This window comes from Rhipicephalus sanguineus, chromosome 6 (assembly GCF_013339695.2).
Source record: "Rhipicephalus sanguineus isolate Rsan-2018 chromosome 6, BIME_Rsan_1.4, whole genome shotgun sequence".
NCBI classification, from domain to species: domain Eukaryota; kingdom Metazoa; phylum Arthropoda; class Arachnida; order Ixodida; family Ixodidae; genus Rhipicephalus; species Rhipicephalus sanguineus.
Window position 1 is genome coordinate 39,774,696 of NC_051181.1, and position 22,152 is coordinate 39,796,847.

General features: G+C 44.6%; 1 long non-coding RNA gene across 1 annotated transcript; it reads left to right on the top strand.

Moving 5' to 3' along the window:
* The first annotated feature begins 1,982 nt into the window (after positions 1-1,982).
* On the top strand, positions 1,983-21,239 carry LOC125758955 (uncharacterized). Its single transcript, XR_007416493.1, has 2 exons — positions 1,983-2,094; positions 21,098-21,239. It is a non-coding gene; the product is annotated as an uncharacterized LOC125758955 (long non-coding RNA).
* The last annotated feature ends 913 nt before the right edge of the window (positions 21,240-22,152 follow it).

A 22,152-nucleotide genomic window follows, 5' to 3' on the forward strand; every position in this document is an offset into this window, starting at 1 on the left:
CCTCCTATGCTCTAGCGTCACATTGGGGAGCATCATAATCATCAGTAATTTCTAAGTTGTAGTTGCCACAACTATTGTAGGGCTGCCTTGTTTTTCAAAGGTGATTAGCGTGGCATTGTGTATAGGGTACAGGTGCTTAAACTTGCAGTGCTTTGAGGCCTTTTACGAAGCAAATTTATATGTGTATTTCTGAATAAATATTATGCCTAAGGGCAGACTTTCGAAAAAAAAAAAAAAAAAAGTGCACATTTACTGCACTTCAATGCGCATTTCTGCATTGTGTTCATTTTAATTCTACACTGATAGCATGCTATGTATTGCATTGTAGCAGAACATCGCAGGGAACGGGACAAAAAGCACACAGGATGCAGTGCCCGCTATCAAATCCTTTCTTCTTGGAAAAGCAGAGAACATACAGGAAGAAAACATTTCCTAGAATGGTAATCAAGCAAAATATGGCAAAAAGGACCTTGACTTGACGGTCTGTAGAAAACTGATTAAGACAGCTAAAGCTACACATTAAAAAATCAACAAAAACAAAGAGCCAACATCTAACAAAAAGACCCCATCAGCAGCACTCTTTGACAAAGAAATTTGCTATCTTGAGCCTCGTTTGTGATCATGGAGCTTTTCCCATGCTTTTTTTTTTTACTGTTCCTGGTTACAACTTACTGCCTTCTGACTTGCTCACAAGCCTTCTTTGTTCAACTCTTTTGTAAAGCTTTGGTTCTTGGTCTTTGTCGATTTTCGAATGACTGGTTGTAGCTATTTTGATCAGTTTTGGATCATTTGCCAAGTCAAGGGTTTTTACAGGCTTTTTTTGTGCTCATTTCCCGAAATCTGCTTTTACCCGCATGATATTAAACCATTATCGTTACTGATCGTTACGCCGGGCAGCTAAGTAACCCAGTGGTGTTTGTATCATTTTCCGCTTTTTCATTTGTCACTGTCTGCCTGCCTATATATTCTCTGCATTTCTATTAAAGAAACCAGTCGATGGTCAGCGCTGCACTCTGTGTGCTCTGCGTCTAGTTTTTATGTTCTCTTGTACCACAATGTTCATAAATCAACTAGCCCACCTAAGAACCCTTATGTATTGCATTTTCTGCCAATAATTGCTCCTTACATTGAAACTCCTAATGTAAAGTACTGGCAAGGGCTTTCCACAGGCATACATCTACCATAAAACAACATGAAACACAGCCGCCCCAAAATTGAAACCTCAAGATGTTTGTGTTGTTTGATTGCCTTGCATACGTGCACCCTTTCAACCGATTATCAGTGGCAAAAGTTGCCTTTAAAATCTTTTATTTGCCCTTAAAGTAAGTGTGGGTGCTCAAAGTTAGCAGCGCCTCGTGATATGGCTACTGGTATAACATAAATAGGGGCCCTGTGCGACAGTCTACGAGTAAAGAGCATTGTAGACATCACAGGAGATTTGCAGGGCACACACAATATCACAACTAGCACCGCACAAAAACAATTGTTTCTTGCTCCTTTGCTCTGCTGCCGGGGTGCCATCAAGGTAATTGTGGCAAACGTTGGTTGTGGCTGCTAATATCAGGAACGCTTTTCACACACACTTCTGACAGTCTCATGAATGCATAACAGGCTTAACCCACACCGAAAGCTCCCACACTGTTCCATTAAATGCACAAGGGGCCCCAATTAGAAAAGCAGCAATTCTAACGTCACGAAAGCTTGAGCGCACGTAATTTTATGCTCATCCACACTGTGCAGTACTAGTTTCTTACAATTTTAGGCAGGCATTTCAAAGCAATTGACAATGAACAGCACTTAAATTAATTATAAGATATATTACAGCATTTAAAATTCAATGTTGGGATTACCAGACATAAAGCTGCAAATTACAGAGCCACAAACAAATTTTGCTGTCCGTGGTCCTTTAAGTGTGCCCCCTCAATATGTCCACTACACCACCAGCATAAACAGTCACAACCTCTAAAAGATGCAGCCAAATGACAGAAGCAGGAAGGAGCCCCGCCGCGGTGGTCTAGTGGCTAAGGTACTCAGCTGCTGATCCGCAGGTCGCGGGATCGAATCCCGGCTGCGGCGGCTGCATTTCCGATGGAGGTGCAAATGCTGTAGGCCCGTGTGCTCAGATTTGGGTGCACATTAAAGAACCCCAGGTGGTCAAAATTTTCGGAGGCTTACATTACGGCGTCTCTCATATGCATATGTGGTTTTGAGACGTTAAACCCCGCATATCAATCAGAAGCAGGAAGGAGATAAACTGTACCCATTCCCCTCATACCAACACCAAAAATGGTGTTTAGGCAGCCTCTATATGAACAAGTTGTCGGGGCTTGCAACTCTGATGAGCACTCATGCTTACTTTGAAAATGCATTCGAGGCTATGTTTCACAAACATTCTCATTAAAAAGTACCTATGCAAGCAGGAGAATGAGACGCCAATATTTAGAGCTTGAAATTTTGGAGTTGGGGTTGTATGGATTCATTGAGCTTTCAGAGTTTCAAAAAGCACAATAAAGCAGTATTCTTTTCCAATCATATTCTGAAGATACTTAAGATGGCAATGAAGCATTGTGCTTGATGGAAACTTACCAAGGCAGTCACGCATTTGTTGAAGCTCACTTTCCAAACTGGAAATTTTTTTTTTCCAAGAGCTCAATCTTTTTCTTAAGCTCGTTTTTTTCTTCAGTGCAGTTGCACACTAGTTCCTGCAAGCATTCATACTACAAGTCAAGCGCTCACCTTCCAATGACATATTTTAGGGAAACAAGAGTTGTCAATGCTTTGTACAGCTGTTCATTGGTACAATTGGGGTTCATTCATTTATGAATGACATGATATTAGAGTGCTCTGCCTACAGTATAATTTGTCCCAATGACATGCACAGATTTAAAAATTTCAGAGAGGACCTGAACCACGTTTTATTCTTCATTACCCCCGATTCATTACCCATAGCATCTTGCAGCACGAGATTTCTTTTCGTAACTCTACAACACACAAACAAAATCCTTTTTTTTTGCCTTTCCTTAATGCTGTCTAATACAAAAATTGACAGGTGACTGTACACACAGAAGATTGTGCACTCATATTTGTTGAAGCTGTTAATTTAATTGTAAGTTAAACTCTTCTCCATTGTACGACTTGTATATTATTGATAGCGCAAGAAATGAAAGTCCGAGTTACCCCGCTGCCTTGTTCAGAGTTTGTGTCCACCACTTGTGCAGTTCCAGCCGCTAGTGCTGTTTCAGCAGCTTGTGCAAGTTTGGCTCTTTCTTTCAAGAGATGAAAGTTTTCCTGCAAAAGTGTCCATTAGCATGAACACGCAATGCGAAAAGTTAAACTTTTACAATTGTGCTGTCATCTCATAACTATGAAGGGACTGCAGCAGGTAAAATACTGTCAACCTCCAGCATGCACTACATGTTATTGCAAAAAAAGCAGGCAATATTAACAGCATTTATAGTCCAAATGCTGAAAAAACAATAGGCAAATAAATGGCGCTACCTAGACGCATCACTCATGTTCAAACACTTTTACTGGAACCTAATTAAGCCTAATGAAAAGATATGGTAGCAAATATGCACCAAAATGCATTACAAAGGTGCTGTACAAAGGAAGTACAAGAAAGCTACAAAAACCAAACAAAGTGGATGTCTCCAGGTAGAGCTGGCAGACAATTAATAAAATCATACAAAAAGCTCGACAAAAGTCACGAATACCTTACTAGCTGTTATTCACCATGATCACTGGGTATCTTACTGGCCAATAAGGGCTGTGAACTAGGAGACATGTATAGATTTCTCTGGTTCTAGCCAGCTAACCACCTTATATAGAAGTCAACCAGGCTGACCTTTAGATGAACAGACGAAACAAAGAGAAACATCTAGCACTATTCACAGGATGTATCGAGCCCACTTAAGCTATGGCTGTACCTACACAGGCTGTGTCAATATGACCAATGTTGACATGCTAATAATAGAAGCATGTCAGCAATATAATCTTGCATCATAGGTAACAATAGTGCTAAAAAGTTCAATCAACTCACAATAATTATTCACACACAATATCAGAGGCTCTTACCATGACCAAAGCATGGCTCTGACATGCGATCTCGCGATTTTTTGAACTAGATAAGGAAATCTCATGTCTGCAAGACCCACTCTTCATCACCCACACCATTACATATTGTTTTTTTTTAAGTTTACATGAGACTTTTATAAGCTGCATCTTTTGCACCCTGCACAATTACCATCTGTTAGAAGTATCCACCATTAAAAGGGCCTGTTGTGATGCCGTGGGCAAGGGTGCTACACATTTGCGCAACATAGCCTTAATATTTGAGATGTGGCTGGCATATTTTGACTACAAATACCATTTTCCTTAGTCATTGATGATGAACTACTCCTGCCACCACATATTCCCATGCTGTATGAACATGCAAAAAAAGCATATGAAGACGGCCAAAAAAGACTAGATGGGAATACAACCTTCTTCCTCTTAATATTGTCTCCACTGCTAAGTGCTTCACTCTTCATCTGTTCAAGCTATATTTGCAATGTTGCACAACTATACTTGCGGACAACTTTTCTTGGCAATGAAGGGAAAGCTACGAGGGCGGAGCTACTGCACATGTACTCCTCCGCCAAGTAATCCGGTTCGGCTCGCGCTTCGATTGACGGCCGTGTTCGAATAATAACACTGCATTCAATTTACTACGTCTAGCCCGCAGGGGCGTCTGTGGAAGCAGGCGTTTGGTGTGTAGCGACACCACGGACCCGAGCTAACAGGGGGACTTCGACCCCCTCCCACGCCTAGCCGTGCGTGGCATTGCCGTGTCCGGGGAAAAGGGGATCCTGGGGGTTGAGCCGATGCCGGGTGATTGGACCTTTAAGGCCCCCCGGCAGAGGCAACACACCCCTTTGGCCCCGGCTTCACGCAGACGGCACCCCTGGGCTGACCCACCCAGGGGAAATCGGCAGTCGCCTCTTCCTGTCTCTCTCTCCCCTCATCCTCGTCTTTCTCTCTCACTTTAAATCTTTCCTGTCTACTCCTCCCTTCTGCTTACATCCCATTTTTCCTGACGGCAAGGGTTAACCTTGTGTAGTTACTCTCGCTTGAGTAGTTATATTAGGTTATAGCGGCACTGTACGGCTGGCGTCTGTAGCCTTATACATCTAAGTGCTTCAGCGTCCCCTAGTTGGACTCCATGGTGGGTGGCCGCCATTGCTGCCGAAACAAACAAAACTATCATGGGAACACCCTCATTTCCCCGCCTACTTGATCGTCTCCCTCAGAAGAGGGTACGCACCGAAGAACTAACATGTTTCAACCGACCGAGAACCTCCTATCCGAAATTCCAAGTAATCCATAGTGAAGCTACAGACAAACAAGCCAGATCGATCTCCCCATTTGTTGCGGCGAAGTCTCTGACCGAAGTCTTTGGGCCAGGCTACAAGGTAACTAAGATGGCTAGCGGAGACCTTCTGCTTGAGCTACTTGAAAAACACCACTACGACAAACTTGGTGGTCTAGCAACCTTTGGCAACATCCCAATATCTGTTTCACCTCACCGATCAATGAATACCACACGCGGAGTCGTCTCAGAAGTAGACCTCCTTGAATTATCGGAGCAAGAACTACTAGAAGGGTGGAAAGACCAAATTGTCACCGATGTGAAGCGAATCATAATCAGACGCGACAACAAAGAAATAGCGACGAAGCATCTCATACTAGCATTCGAATCCAGCGTTCTACCACAAACCATTGAAACAGGATACATCAAACTAGCCGTCCGCCCGTATATCCCAAATCCGAGGCGATGCTTCAAATGCCAGCGATTCGGCCATGGTTAGCAGAGCTGCCGTGGTCAAGAAACTTGCGCAAGATGTGGAGGCCAAGGCCATCCCTCTGAAAACTGTACAAGCACACCTCACTGCGTCAATTGTGACAAGACCATGCAGCCTACTCGCGATCCTGTCCAAACTGGAAAAGAGAGAAAGACATAATCACCCTCAAGGTAAAAGAGAACATTTCTTTTCGTGAAGCCCGTAAGAGGTGCTCACCTTTTCACACCACACCCTACGCTGATGCGGCGCGCCGGGGGGCCGCGTCGCATCGGCCGCCGCCACTCCTTCGGTCTGCGCAGAGCGACCCGTCGGCTGTGGCGCCTGCCCCCACGGCGGCAGTAGTTAAGTCTACACCGCCAACTCGCGAACAGGGACCGGCGACTCCAGGGCCGTCGGGTCTCAAGGCCTCGTCTCACCAGGCGAGGCCCGAAACTCGAGCCACTAGCCCGACCGTGCGGGCATCCAGTGCCTCCGAGGAGGCAATGGAAACGGCATCGGCGCCACTGGTGCCGAAACACCGGCGCAGTTCTCTGGACCGCGCCAAGAAAACAAAAAAGCCAATAACGGGGCCGGACGACCGTCCTGCCTCCTGAAACAAAGTATTTCACTTGAACACTCCACACTTCCTTATTGTACACACAGCACCTTTGTATGATTAACATGCACACACAAATATTACAGTGGAACATCCGAGGCCTTCTTCGAAACCTCGATGACATTCAAGAACTTCACGAACTCAATCCAAAAGTGCTGTGTGTGCAAGAGACATTTAAAACCACAACACACAAACTTTCTACGAAACTACCTCATTTTTCGAAAGGACCGAGATGATGCCACGGTATCATCCGGTGGTGTGGCCATTATAGTCAACCAATCGGTAGCATGTACACATTTACCACTACAGACGTCCCTGGAGGCGGTGGCTGTTCGAGCAGTTCTTCTAGATAAACTCACCACCATTTGCTTCTATACATACCGCCACAATACTACCTAAAAAAACAAGAATTCCAGTCCTTGGTGGATGAACTGCCGGAACCTTATCTGGTCCTTGGGGACCTAAATGCGCATAGTGGTCTATGGGGTGACTCTCGCGGCGATGCGCGAGGTCGTCTGATTGAACAGTTTCTCTTCCGGCGCGTGTCTGTTCAATCGGAAAGAGCCAACATATTATAACCTCGTCAACAATACCTACTCGTCCATAGACCTCAGCATCACATCTCCATCCCTTCTTCCAGTCCTTAACTGGAAAGTTATTGGGAATCCCTACGGAAGTGACCACTTCCCAAAAGAGCTAAGCGCAGCAATAACAAATCAATGTCCTCCACAGGTTCCTAAATGGTAGACCGAAACAGCCGATTGGGAACAGTTTCGAAAACTTACCCTTTAAGCTGGACTGACATGTGTACGTTAAATATAGAAGCTGCTGTGGACTACTTTGTAGCCTTTTTGATCGATGCTGCAAGCAAATGCATCCCACAAACAAGCGGACGGTCTCGAAAACAACGTGTCCCATGGTGCAATAATGACTGTCGAATTGCGCGAAATAAGCAAAACAAGGCATAGAGTTTGCTTCGCGATTCTCCGACAGCAGAGAACCTTATAAACTTTAAGAACATAAAGTCCCAAGGCAGGAGGACGCGCCGACAGGCTAGAAGAGAAAGTTGGCAGAAGTTTTTATCAGGCATTAGTTCATATACACATGAGGGTAAAGTCTGGAACAGGGTCACAAGGGTAGTAGGAAGACAAGCGTATTCACTTCCTCTAGTAAGCACAGAAGGTGACAGCTTGGAAGACCAGGCGAACTACCTAGGCACACACTTCGAACAAGTGTCCAGTTCCGCGCATTACTCTGAAGTCTTCCAACGGTACAAAACAAGAATAGAAAAACAAGGCGAACTACCTAGGCACACACTTCGAACAAGTGTCCAGTTCCGCGCATTACTCTGAAGTCTTCCAACGGTACAAAACAAGAATAGAAAAACAAACTAGAGCGGAAAAGCACAAAGCACGAGGCACATAACCAACCTTTCAGCTTAGCTGAGCTACAGGTATCACTAAGCTGCTGCAGTAATTCCGCCCCAGGTTGTGACCGTGTGGTATATGACATGTTGAAAAACCTACCTGCCGAAACGAAAAAAACCTTACTTTCCCTGTATAATGCCATCTGGTTTTCCGGCGAGATCCCCTCGTCATGGAAAGGGGCGATTGTCATTCCTATTCTTAAGCAGGGCAAACATCCATCCTCCGTTACGAGTTACAGGCCCATCGCGCTAACAAGCTGTCTGTGTAAACTTTTCGAAAAGATAAACCGCCGACTTTCCTGGAAACGAACAATCTGCTTGACCCGTACCAGTGCGGATTTCGCGAGGGCAGATCCACCACTGACCACCTGTTACGTATCGAGGCACAAATGCGTGACGCATTCGCCCACAGGCAGTTCTTTCTTTCTGTCTTCCTCGATATGGAAAAGGCTTACGACACAACATGGCGATTTGGAATACTAAGAGACCTGTCCCACCTCGGTGTACGTGGCAGAAGGCTAAATATAATAGAGAGCTACTTGTCGGATCGTACGTTTCGAGTCCGGGTAGGAAATGTTCTATCAAGACCATTTCTTCAAGAAACGGGAGTTTCACAGGGTGGTGTACTTAGCTGTACACTCTTTATTATCAAAATGAATTCGTTGCGCCTCTGCATACCACGAAATATGTTTTATTGCACATATGTCGACGATGTACAGGTCGGTTTTAAGTCGTGCAACCTTTCGATCTGTGAGCGTCAGGTCCAGCTAGGGCTGAACAAGATCTCCAAATGGGCGGACGAGAATGGTTTCAGCCTTAATCCTCAAAAAATCACCTGTGTCCTGTTCTCTCGAAAGAGAGGCCTTCCTCCTGATCCAGATATTGACCTGCATGGTCAACATCTCTCCGTGAAGACGGAGCACTAATTCTTAGGCCTAATTCTGGATAGTAAGCTTACGTTCGTATCGCACATTAAATATTAAAAAAAAATGCCTAAAAACAATGAATGTTCTAAAAGTGTTGTCACGCACTACGTGGGGTAGCGACAAAAAGTGTCTGTTGAATCTGTACAAAAGCCTCATACGCACTCGCCTAGACCACGGGGCAATAATCTCTCAGTCGGCGACACCAAGCGCCTTGAAGATAATTGACCCTGTCCACCATCTAGGCATTCGCCTTTCTACGGGCGCCTTTCGCACCAGCCCCGTGGAAAGCCTCTACGTCGAATCGGACGAGCGGTCGCTACACCTACAGAGATCTTACCTATCTTTTGTATATTTTCTGAAGGTGAACGCAAACAAGGAACACCCCTCACACTCCACAATCAATGATTTGTCCAGTTCTGCCCTTTTCGACAACCGTCCTTCGGTGAGACAGCCGTACTCTCTTCGTGTGAGCGCTCTAGCTGAAGAAATGGGTGTGCCAATTCTCGAACACTCTCTTATGGCTCCCGCTCCACATCTCCCGCCGTGGCAGTGGCAGCTTATAGATTGTGATGTTTCTTTCGTGGAAGTTACCAAGCACGCGCCACTTGCACATATCCGTACACACTTCCTCGAACTCCAGCACAAATACACGTGTCCAAAAATCTTCACAGATGCCTCAAAGTCCAATACTTCTGTGTCGTACGCAGCGGTTGGTCCATACTTTTCCGATTCCGGTATTCTGCACCCAAACTCATGTATCTTCACAGCGGAAGCTTACGCGATACTTGCGGCCGTTAAGCACATAAAACAATCAAAACTACAAAAGGCAGTTATCTACACGGATTCCCTAAGCGTGGTAAAAGCTTTAAAACTCCGAAAAAACACAAAAACCCTGTCCTTGCCTCGCTATACTCTCTTTTATTCACGATCTACACACTCGAACAACGTGTCGTAGTGTGCTGGGTGCCAGGGCACCGCGAGATTGCAGGCAACGTGTTGGCGGATAACCTAGCAGTATCCGCCCACGAAAACAGTCCCAATACACTCATAGCTATTCCCCCACTAGACTTAAAACCCTTCCTCAAAAGAAAGCTCAGGGCCTTTTGGCAGACCACATGGGATATGCAGACAATAAGCTACACGTTATCAAACCGCATCTAGGTAATTGGCCGCCGGTATCGAAGTCACGCTACACAGAAGTTACTCTGCAGACTTAGGATTGGCCACACATACAGTACACATTCATACCTTTTGTCCGGAGGCGATCCACCTTTGTGTGATCACTGTGGCGATCCCCTAACTGTACTGCACACCCTACTGCAATGCACGGAACTAGACGCTCTCAGGAAAAAGCATTTTTCATCAATATACCTGCAGTTCCCACACCATCCCGGTATGTTCATTGGCAGAGAACCACTTTAAAAATTCGAAGAGAGACCGATATTTAAAAAGGATGTACACAACTCTATCAAAGGAAGCACCTGCCTCCCGGCCTTTGAGCGCAAAGGCCTTGAGGAGGCATTCGTGCTGTCATCCCGCCTCTCACTTGTAAATACCATGCTCACTCGTTATTTATCCTACACCCATAGATCACACCACCTGTCACGGCCATAATTTTATACTCTATACACATCTTTTACGCTTCTTTAAAGCGCGTGATTTTAGGCCTCTATACAGCCACAATACACCCGGTCATCGTAATCATTGGTCATCGCTAACACCACATAACAGACATGGCGCTCTTTGGCCACCCATGGCCCTTGCGCCACAAAACCCCACTAATCATCAATTTACTACGTCTACTTAGACAGCCATTCATGAGTGAAATTCGTTACAAGCTTCTTCAGCGAGTCGTCGAAAGAGCTGGATACGACGAGCGCTTACCCAAGGACAAAGACGCCATTTTGACAGTGAGGTGTATGTAAAACGAGCGACGTTTTCACAAGTGCAAAAACGTGAAAATGACACTGCACGAAGTAAAAGAATTATGAATATGTCATTGGTGTGTGCTGCGTCTCCTTATAAACAATATCCCGTGGAAAATGAACTGATGTTTTTTTATGATTTTCACGGGGAAAGCACACATGCAATTGTGGGACTATATTCTTCAGCGGTGGCGCATGCCCAGTTTGGCTCCGTAGCCTTCCCTTCATTGCCAAGAAAAGTTGTTCGTGAGTATAGCCATCAGAAACATGTTGTACCACGAGTTATAATGAACGAAAAATTCACCACAAAAACAACTGTTCCAAGAGAGCCTCATGAAGATCGCATTTAGTGGTGTAATATTTCTTTGCTTGTATACTGATGCAACTATGTTCTTCAAATGCACCACAAACTTTGTTATATGCCTAATTAATATTCAAACTTAATTTTTGCTTGTTGTAAGGCCTCAAAAAAATTCAAGAGATAGATGGCAAGAAAAACATACATGTAGCATTTGCCATAACTTGTAGGCTAGAATTAACATAACAAAGGTACAGAAAAGAAATTTTAGCAAAACTAATGCGTTGCAAAAAAAAAGCCATTTCAGAAACGTTATCAGACAGCCTGTGTTACAAGTCTGCCAGTAAATTTTTCTTTATTTTAAATTATGCAGTACGACATGTCAAAGCCGGGTATACACATTATTACAGATGAATTAACTAACATGCATTTGGTTACAAACGAAAAGCGATCGGTAGGCCTTGCGCACAACTCTCCCAAACTCTCTCCGATGGATTGAATTTTGCTTCGACATGCGCCGCCTGCAGCACACAAGCGTTTAATATTACCCTGGGAGCACACCATGCCCTGAGGCAACCCAACCGGAACACTAACACTGAAGACGAAGAGCGAATAAAAGCAAGGAGACAAGGCAGCTTAGGGTACGCGAATTCCGCCTAGACCCCCCCCCCCTCCGCACACACCTAGAAAAAAAAAGCACACACACACACACACACACACACACACACACACACACACAAAGGGATAGGGGGTCAATAACATAGTATCACTCCTCGAAATAGCCCAAAGAGATTTTAAAAAGTGGGATCAGGCGTCACGCTAAATTATGACCCAGCGACACGTACGTGCTGTGGCAAGCCGCGGTGGAATTATACCGATTAATTTATACCACCGCGGGCTCTTCCAATAATACCTTTCCTTCGTACTCTACTTGAGATTCAACATCGGTGCTACTAATACATAGTGCAGCACAAAGCGCAGGCATCTTGGACAAGCAAAAGAAACGAAGAATCTGCCGTACTCACCCACTGCCAAGATTTTAGCGGGAGCCGTAGGCTCGCCAGCCTGCCACAAAATCTCCACAGCTGTGTCCTTAAGTCTGTCAAGCGTGGTGGCTGTGTCTTCTAATAAACTCATGCCTACAGCGGCGTCAACCACGTTCTCAAGGGGTAAACGTCCCACTTGTCCTCCGCTATCCACTTAACCAAAACGTGGTGGTCCATAACTTCCTCTCAGCTAACCACAAGCGCCTACAATATAGAACTGATGCAGCTCAGATCCAGCACGTGCATTTCTGGTTCAGCGCGCGCTCATGAAAACTAGAGTTACTGTATATGGTAGCATATACAGTAACTCTAATGAAGACTAGAGTCACTGTATATGCTACCTTTAGGTAGCAGAGTAGCGCGTAGGTCCAGCTAGCAACCACAGCTATGCGGTGAAGTCGCACTCCATTTTTGCAGGCGACATGCCTACCGCGTCGCCGATAAACATGTCTGGCGTGTCGAAGGCCGGCGATAAACATTGGCTGTCGATGACTAGTGTTAATTGAGTGAGCTGCAGCGGCGGCGGCGTCGAGAAATACAAAAATTGGCCCGAGCGTCAGCTTCTCCGCAATGCAGGGTTGCCAGCGGCGTTGGAAAACAGATGCGCAACTCTGCTACCTAAAGGTAGCATATACAGTAACTCTAATGAAGACGTCACAGTGGCGCCACTGGCGGCAATTGCTCCTACAACCGCTTCCGCCATTGGCAACCAAAAATATTATAGCCTCTGAGATTGGCAATATTGCCACGTGCGTTTCTTTATCACTTTTGCTGTATTCGGTTTTCGGCCACAAAGACTGTCAGCAATGCTCAGCGCGAACCGCGCCTGATTGTTCGAGAACCTTCGCGATCATTGTAGACCGTTTCGTTAAGATTGCGCGCAAGACGCGCACACTCGAGCTTATTCTAGAATTTGCAGGACAGCCAGCGATAACGCTGGAATATTCGACGGCAAACGTTTAAATGCCGACGCGCTTCACCGCTTGTCAGTTGATCTACGGTCGACGCTCTGTTCGACGCTATCGGTGTATTGCTGTAGTTTGACTATCAGTATCCCGGCCACAAGTTCGGCCAATAAACAGTTTCATCTCCGACGTGCTGACTGCTGTCTTCGTCGACGTCACGACCACGTGACAATATTTACACAAGAGGCGTAATTTATGCGTGAACTTGCTCTTTAGTACAGAAATCTAACTCATTAAACCGAATTACAAATCAAGCATAGCGACACACAAGTCACAGCCTTGTTACAAATTATATATTCAATTGAAATTACAACGCATAATGCTGGTCTCAGAGGCCATGCTTATAGACTCAAAGCGTCGTCTTTTTTTCTTCCTTAACGTTGTTATTTTCCTACCTTAAAACAACGCTTAAAGTTTAATAAGTGTCCGTGTCTTACCAGCGACCATGTGTTGCTTCATATTTGCAACTTATATGCCATGTTAAGCAACAGAACCTTTCTTTTCTTTACTGTAGTGCAGCGGACAGCTACACGTGGTTAAATATTCGTAGTTCTCGTTGACTCAGGCTAATACTCGCAGGTAAATCATTTAAATGAGCAGACAAAGCCGACTATGTTGTCCAGATGTACCGCGGTAAACCTCGCGTCCGTGGAGGTTTTACTAAATGCTAGGACGCATTCCCCGCAGGGGCGTCTGCGTAAGCAGGCGTTTGGTGCGTAGAGACACCACGGACCCGAGCTAAGGGGGGTTTCGACCCCCTCCCATGCCTCGCCGTGCGTGGCTTTGCCGTGTCCGGGGAAAAGGGGATCCTGGGGGTTGAGCCGACGCCGGGTGATTGGACCTTTAAGGCCCCCCGGCAGAGGCAACACACCCCTTTGGCCCCGGCTTCACGTAGACGGCACCCCTGGGCTGACCCACCCAGGGGATATCGGCAGTCGCCTTTTCCTGTCTCTCTCTCCCCTCATCTTCGTCTTTCTCTCTCACTTTAAATCTTTCCTGTCTACTCCTCCATTCTAGTTACTCGGATATTTCCTGGCGGCAAGGGTTAACCTTGTGTAGGTATCCAACCTTGGATAGTTATATTGGGTTATAGTGACAGCGTACGGCTGGCGCCATGCAGGCTTGTTTAACAAGTCCAGCCGTGTCCCCTTGTTGGGCTCCGTGGTGGGCGGTCGGCGCTGTTGCCGAACACATTCATCTTTTTATGGCGTCTCAAGCATCCACTCTTTTTGATCGGTCTCGTAAAAGAGGCCGCACCGAGGCAACTTATCATTTCTCAACGCAGACCACTGTATCATATCCCAAATACTACGTCATTCACAGTGAAGGAACACCAGTAAGAAAGCTATCCCCGTTTTTGGTGGCCAAGTGCCTAAAGGAAAAGATCGGGCCCACGTACAAAGCTTCTAAAATGTCAAGTGGTGACCTACTCCTCGAACTTACCGACAAAGACCAAGTGCCGAACTCTCTGAACTCAACCGTATTGGTGACACAACCATAACAATTTCCGCACACAGATCCCTAAACACCAGCAGGGGAGTAATATCCGAAGAAGATTTCTTGGGGTCGAAGCGACGAAGAACTCCTCGAAGGCTTCCAGGACCAAAATGTCATAAAGGTACAGCGAATAGTTATCCGGCGCAACGATCAGGAAGTCCCTACAAAACATGTGATACTAACCTTTGGAACTAGTGAATTGCCCACCTCTCTTGAGGCAGGGTACGTCAAAATAAATGTCAGGCCCTACATTCCTAATCCCAGACGGTGTTTTAAATGCCAAAGGTTCGGACATGCATCCCATTCGTGCAGGGGAAAAGAAACATGTGCAAAATGTAGCGAAAACGACCACAAAACCGAAAACTGCACTTCATCGCCACTTTGTGTCAACTGCAAGGGTGATCACCCAGCGTATTCCCGCTCATGCCCATCATGGAAAAAAGAAAAGGAAGTCATCGCTCTGACCGTCAAAGAAAAAATATTCCACGAAGCACGAAAACGCCTGTCATACCTTTTCCGCAGGAGTTATGCCGATGTGGCGCACGCGGGGGCCGCGCCACAGAGGCCCCAGGAGCCCACCTCGACCACACGCAGTGGTCCCGTGGTGACTCCAAGCGCCCCCTTGGGGGAAGCAGCGTCTGCTGCTCCATCCACGTCAAAGGGCCCGCAGACTCCGGTCTCCCAGGGCCCTAAACTCAATCGAATGCCACGGCCTGAGACCCGGGTTTCAGCACCGAATTCTCGATCGTCCAGCGCCTCTGAGAGGGCGATGGAGATCGACCACAAAACCTCGGTGTCATCGACACCGACTGACAAGCGCTCCCTGGAGCGCGCCAAGCAGGACAAAGGCCCCATCACGACTATCTTCAGCAAAAAGCGATAACTCAAATGGTTATCGCTCCTGTATGCTACACAACTGCTCAACATATGTCACCTATACATTTTAAATAACAGAACGCTTTACAACTGTATATTTGCTCTCTTTTTTTCTCCACCATGGTTTTCATCGTTCACTGGAACTGCAGAGGGCTACTACATAATTTAGGTGACATAAAAGACATCATAAACAAGTACTCACCAATAGCAATACGTTTTCAAGAAACTAACCTAGGCGCAAAACATAAACAAGTCCTTAAGGGGTTTACAGTTTCCCGAAGGGACCGCGAAGGCTGTAGCCGACTTTCGGGAGGTGTAGCTATTGCCGTTCAGGGTGGCACTCCTACCCGAAATGTCCAACTAAACACGTCTTTCGAGGCCGTAGCCGTCACCATTTTATCTTACAAAACCATCACCGTTTGTTCTCTCTATATCCCACCCCACACCCATTTTACCACGAGAAACCTAGAAAACCTAATGGAACAGTTACCAAAGCCATTTATTTTAGTGTGAGATTTTAACGCTCATTCTACTCTTTGGGGTAGTGAGAAAACTGATCAAAGAGGGCAGGTCGTTGAAGATTTTGTTTTGTCAAGTGATATCTGTCTTTTAAACTCGGGTGCTTTTACATACTTTTCACCAACCTCACGCACTTTTAGTTGTTTAGATCTTGCTCTGTGCTCACCAGGCCTTTTTAACGATCTTAAATGGAATGTCCTCGACACATCATATGGCAGTGACCATCAACCGGCCATCATCAAAATCCTACCAACATACGAAACTCTAGCTACCAAGCCACGCCGGTGGAAATTACAACTCGCGAACTGGCCGCTGTTTACTGAGAACGCGAAGCTCGAAGATGTCTTTTTACCGGAACTTTCTATAGAGGAATTGAACGAAAGGTTTATAGAAGTTATAATTACAGCGGCAGAAAAGGCGATACCACAATCGTCCGGTATCGTGCGTAAAATACCTGGTGGACGAAAGAATGTACCGAAGCGAAAAAACAGCAAAACAAGGCCTCGATAAACTTACGAAGGTACCCGACGTATAGCAACCTCGTGATCTATAAACAAGCAAAAGCCAAAGCACGATTTATTCGTAGGCAAGCGGAAAAGTGCTCATGGCAAAAATACATATCATCAATTAATAGTCCGGTCACCTCTAAACATATCTGGCACCAGGTGAGAAAATTTAGGGGAGAGTACTCATCGTACACAATACCACTGCTTGCGAGTCCAGACACACAAACAACACTAAAAGACCAGGCCGACGTATTAGACGAACACTTTTACAATATCTCGTGCTCTGCGAATTACACGAAGGCATTCCTCAAGTACAAAGAATCTGCTGAAAAGCAGGTACTGCCTACTCTCAGTACCTCAAATGAATTCTATAATCACGATCTCACTCTACACGAATTAAACAGGGTACTTTCCACCGGTAAAAAAACAGCAACAGGGCCTGACCGGGTACACTACACAATGCTGGCGCATCTTTCCCAAGCATCGGCGGTGGCACTTCTCCAATTCTTCAACAAAATATGGGAATCCGGCATAATGCCTCAAGCTTGGAAAAATGCAATAGTCATACCTTTTCTAAAGTCTGGTAAACCCCCAACATGTCCTACTAGCTACAGGCCCATTGCATTAACAAGTTGTCTTGCGAAAACGTACGAGAGCATTATAAACATAAGACTCACCTTCATTCTTGAATCAAGACACCTAATAGACTCCCACCAATGCGGATACAAAAAGGGCTGCTCCACCACTGACCATCTCGTCAGAATGGAGCACGAAATACGAGAAGCGTTTTTACGCAAGCAATACTGTCTCGCAGTTTTTTTCGACTTAGAGAAAGCATATGACACGACGTCGCGATATGGTATTTTAAGAGACCTTGCAGACTTGGGGATCCGTGGAAGAATGCTAAAATGCCTATGTGATTTTCTCGAATCGAACATTTCAAGTACGTCTCGGCACAGCACTTTCACGAGCATTTGTCCAAGAAAATGGCGTACCACAAGGTTGCATTCTGAGCACTACTCTTTTCATAGTCAAAATGAACTCCATTAACAAGGTCATCCCCCTCACAGTCATGCACTCTGTCTACGTGGACGATCTCCAAATTGCCTGTCGGGCCTCGAACCTTTCAACTTGTGAACGGCAACTCCAAATCACTATAAATAAACTGGCGAAATGGGCTGACAAAAACGGTTTTCGCTTTTCCACACAAAAAACTACTGTTGTTTTATATAAGCAGAAGAGAGGATTATGCCCGGACCCAACTCTGCGATTAAACAATGTCCCGATAGCAGTAAAACAAGACCATAAGTTCCTAGGAGTTACATTCCACGAAAAACTCAACTTCCTAGCCTACATAAACGCACTAAAAGTAAGGGCAAACAAAGAACTCAACCTTCTTAAAGTGTTATCCCACAAACAATGGGGCTCCGACCGACTGTGCATGCTACGCATCTACCGTTCTATTGTGCGCAGTATTTTAGACTATGGTTGTGTTGTCTACGGCTCAGCACGGGAGTCGTACATTCAGCGTCTTGACCCTGTACAGAATCTCGGCCTACGACTGTCCAGTGGTGCCTATAGAACATCCCCTGTGCAGAGTTTACATGTAGATTGTAACGAGCCTCCTCTATGTCACCGAAGAATGTCACTAACCCTGTCTTACGTTTTGAGAATCAAGTCATCACCTGAACACATAAATCACGACATTGTCACAAAATGCGACTCACGCTTACACTACCTAAACAGACCACACTTAATCAAGCCACTTATTTTAAGGTTTGAAGACTACTGCCGCTCATATGTCATATCAGAAGAAGCGCTCAATGTAGCAAACAAACTGCCAAGACTGCCCCCATGGTTTTACCTAACACTACTTTGCGACTTCTCCCTAACGCACCTAAAGAAAAAAGACACCCCACCAGAACACATCATTCAGGAATTCCGTGCACTCCAGCATAAAATAGAGACTGCACCGAATACTACACAGACGGCTCGAAAACGGAAAACCATGTGGGTATTGGGATTGTAACAGGGGAATGTGCTGTCAGCGTTAGACTTCCTCAGTGCATATCCATTTTCACAGCTGAGGCTTATGCCTTGTATAAAGCAGTTCGATATATCATAACTGGGGAACATAAGAAGGCGATATTATACACGGACTCGTTAAGTGTACTAAAAGCTCTACATATGAAATCTGAATGTGAACCTTTAGTTGGCGACATTTTAAATATGGTCGTTCGGAGTAGCCAAGCCGTTTCTATTCGTTTCTGCTGGGTCCCAAGCCATGTAGGGATACCTGGCAACGAAAATGCAGATAAATACGCTTCTTTAGCAGCACACAAAGCCCTTATAAAAATAAAAATTCCCCTGAAAGACACCAATAGAAAAATTCGTCAAGCACTGTTAACTAAATGGCAGCAGCACTGGAACTCGTACACGAACAATAAGCTCTGTGTAGTAAAGCCCATACTCGGAGAATGGAAGACCTGTCGTCACCAAGAACGGTTTGTTGAAGTTATACTAACCCGACTCCGTATTAGGCACACACACCTGACCCACAACTTCCTGCTCACAAACGACGAACAGCCAACATGTGAAAAATGTCAAGAAACTTTAACAGTAATGCACAGACTGATCACATGTCCCCATTACGATACGCAGAGACGAAAATATTTCGACCAACTATACAAATATCATACGCCTATCCACCCTACTCTGCTTCTTGGAGATGATCCACTCGTACCCTTGGGCTCTGTGCTAAACTTCCTAAAAGAATGTGGCTTTCTAAATAAGCTGTAAAACTGCTTTAATCTCCAATTAATGTATGCATCAATGTTTAAAACTGCAACAATTTCAACGTTCAAGCTTCAAAACACCTAGTGAATGGCGCAGCATAGCCCTAGCTGCTTTTGCGCCAAAAAAAAAAAACCGAATTAACTAACTAGCTAGGACGCATTTCTACGAAGTATACATAAACACGTGCAAGCACGGAGATCGGCAGCACAGAACTTCAATTCTTTTTGCTCACCTTAAACGAAACGTAATTGCATAGAACTTTCTCAGCAAGTAGCCATTGAATGCTGCTAGTAAACAGGCTAATCAGGATATATTTACTAGGACCACCCAAGTGTTTAATTTACGACCAAACATGAGCATAATTATCTTCTTTAACTTTGTCACCAGCTGTACACATTACTTTGCGTCTCAAAATATTTTAGTCCATAGTAAAACCTCCTGATAATTAGTACAAACGATCGAATTTCACTAAATGTTATCTTTCTAAGAAGAAATTCTGAACATATACCAGAAACCCACGAAATTGTAAAGTTTTACGAACCTTTACAAGTCTGCAAGAAGCCTACCAAACTGTTATATAGGAAACATTTTTGTTTTACGGAATGCTAAATTAGCAAGAACGAGATATATATATTGACAGCTAACGCTTTTCACGAAGCATAGCTAGCTTGCCGGGAAAAGTAACATGCGCGGTTTGAGGTACTGAAATAGTTATCTTCGCAAGAAAGCTCTTGGGTGAACTCTTCGGTTTAGATATACAGCCCTCAGTTTTTTAAAGCAAGTTTAATCGCAGATGGTCGGCCCTGTATGACAGTTATAAAAGCGACCACAGCGTGTCAATTAATTGTGATTTTTATTGCAATTTACAGATAAACGGTCCACAAAATCTCCTTAATATAGAGAACGAGAGAAGGAACTTACATGGCTACAGTTTTACTTTTGATAGTTGGCGAAGGCAGACACCTCGCATAAGATGCATTGGATCAAAGCCGAATGCCCGCGAGTGGTCTTATCACGACCCAGCTGTGCCCGGGTGCCCGACCCATCCCGACTTATATTTGGGTCCTATAATGTTATATTAGTTCCAATATCGGCATATTTGCATAACAGATCTCACTGGCATGGGATTTTTTTGCTGAAGAAATCCGTATGCTGCGTTGAATTGACACAAACTTCGACATTCGCTTAAAACGAGTGTTGTAAACAATAAACATACCAATAAAATTACTGTTTCCATGATAGCATTACTTTTACTGAAACTCATCTATGTAGTACGTCTGTTTTGAATGTCACTAACGTTATGTAATGACGTGTCGATGACATCTGTTCCACGAGGGATATGCACGTGTGTCAAGTACTCATAGGAAGTGTGCATTGAAAACATTTTCCCCACAAGAATTAACATCTCGTGGATGCGTCGTAACGTTAAGCAGTGTGATTAACACACAATGAATGTGGTTTGGTAGGTGATCAAAATACATCGTGAACCCATTTGTAAAAACAAGTCCTACTCAAAATCTAACTCCAAACGAGCAAACAGTGATATCCGCCGGTCGTATTTATAGGCAAGTAGATATGAATTTAGAAATTTTCTGTAATTGAAAATGTCCATTCATTGTACACAATTAAGTGGCGTCCCCCTGTTTAACGATAACCAAGAGCAGCATATATATATATATATATATATATATATATATATATATATATATATATATATATATATATATATATATATATATATATATATATGTATGTGTGTGTGTGTGTGTGTGTATGTATATATATAGCCCCGCCGCGGTGGTCTAGTGGCTAAGGTACTCGGCTGCTGACCCGCAGGTCGTGGGATTGAATCCCGGCTGCGGCGGCTGCATTTTCGATGGAGGCGAAAATGCTGTAGGCCCGTGTGCTCAGATTTGGGTGCACGTTAAAGAACCCCAGGTGGTCGAAATTTCCGGAGTCCTCCACTACGGCGTCTCTCATAATCATATGGTGGTTTTGGGACGTTAAGCCCCACATATCAATCATATATATATATATATATATATATATATATATATATATATATATATATATATATATATATATATATATATATATATATATATATATATATATATATATATAATTTTCTCCTGCTACAACAAAAGTAAAAAATTGAATTCCATCAAATAAGCTGGGGTGAATTAAGTATCAGTACAGATAGAAAACTTTTATTGCAAAGAGGCTTGTGTGAAGGTGGGAAGGTCTTTCATTCAACAGTGAGTGAAACAACTTCATTAGGTCCACAATAGCGAGTTAACTCGACGTCACCTGGCTAGGCTCATTCGGGGACGGTCAGGTTAATCTTACAGCTCTCGCACGAAAGAAATTTGCCGGGGGATGACGCGATCGTGCTGGTGATATCCCTCTGACAGTGAATTGAGTGGTCGATTGCGTCTTTTTGTGACGACAAGTTTGCGTGAGGAAAGCACCACGCTTTCATCAAGTAAATATGGCGCGCTCAGCCACTAGCTCAGCACTGGACGGGGCTGATTACATATACAAAAGGATTCACGAACATACACAACATGCATAATAAAGCATGGTTGAACCCCCCCCTCCCCCCTTACGAAAGAAACAGGAAGCTTTAGTTAACCAAGGCGAGAGATAGATGTAGGCCACATGTTCATCTACAACGTTTTTTTTAGCCGTTGCGATTAAAGCCAAAGCAACGAATTAAAAGAAAAAGTGGGAATTAAGAGACATGAATGAATAAGCGAACTACTCGATCGTCATCATGAAGTTATGAGATACACGGACGAAAGCGTCCTTTCCCGAATGTTGAGTTCAAACCCTTACTGAATAAGCGACTATACGGTCGCTAGTTACGTTTCCTGCAGTTTTGTTTTAGGAACAAAAAGAAAATAATAAATAGAAATGTTGCTGCAGTTCACTAGC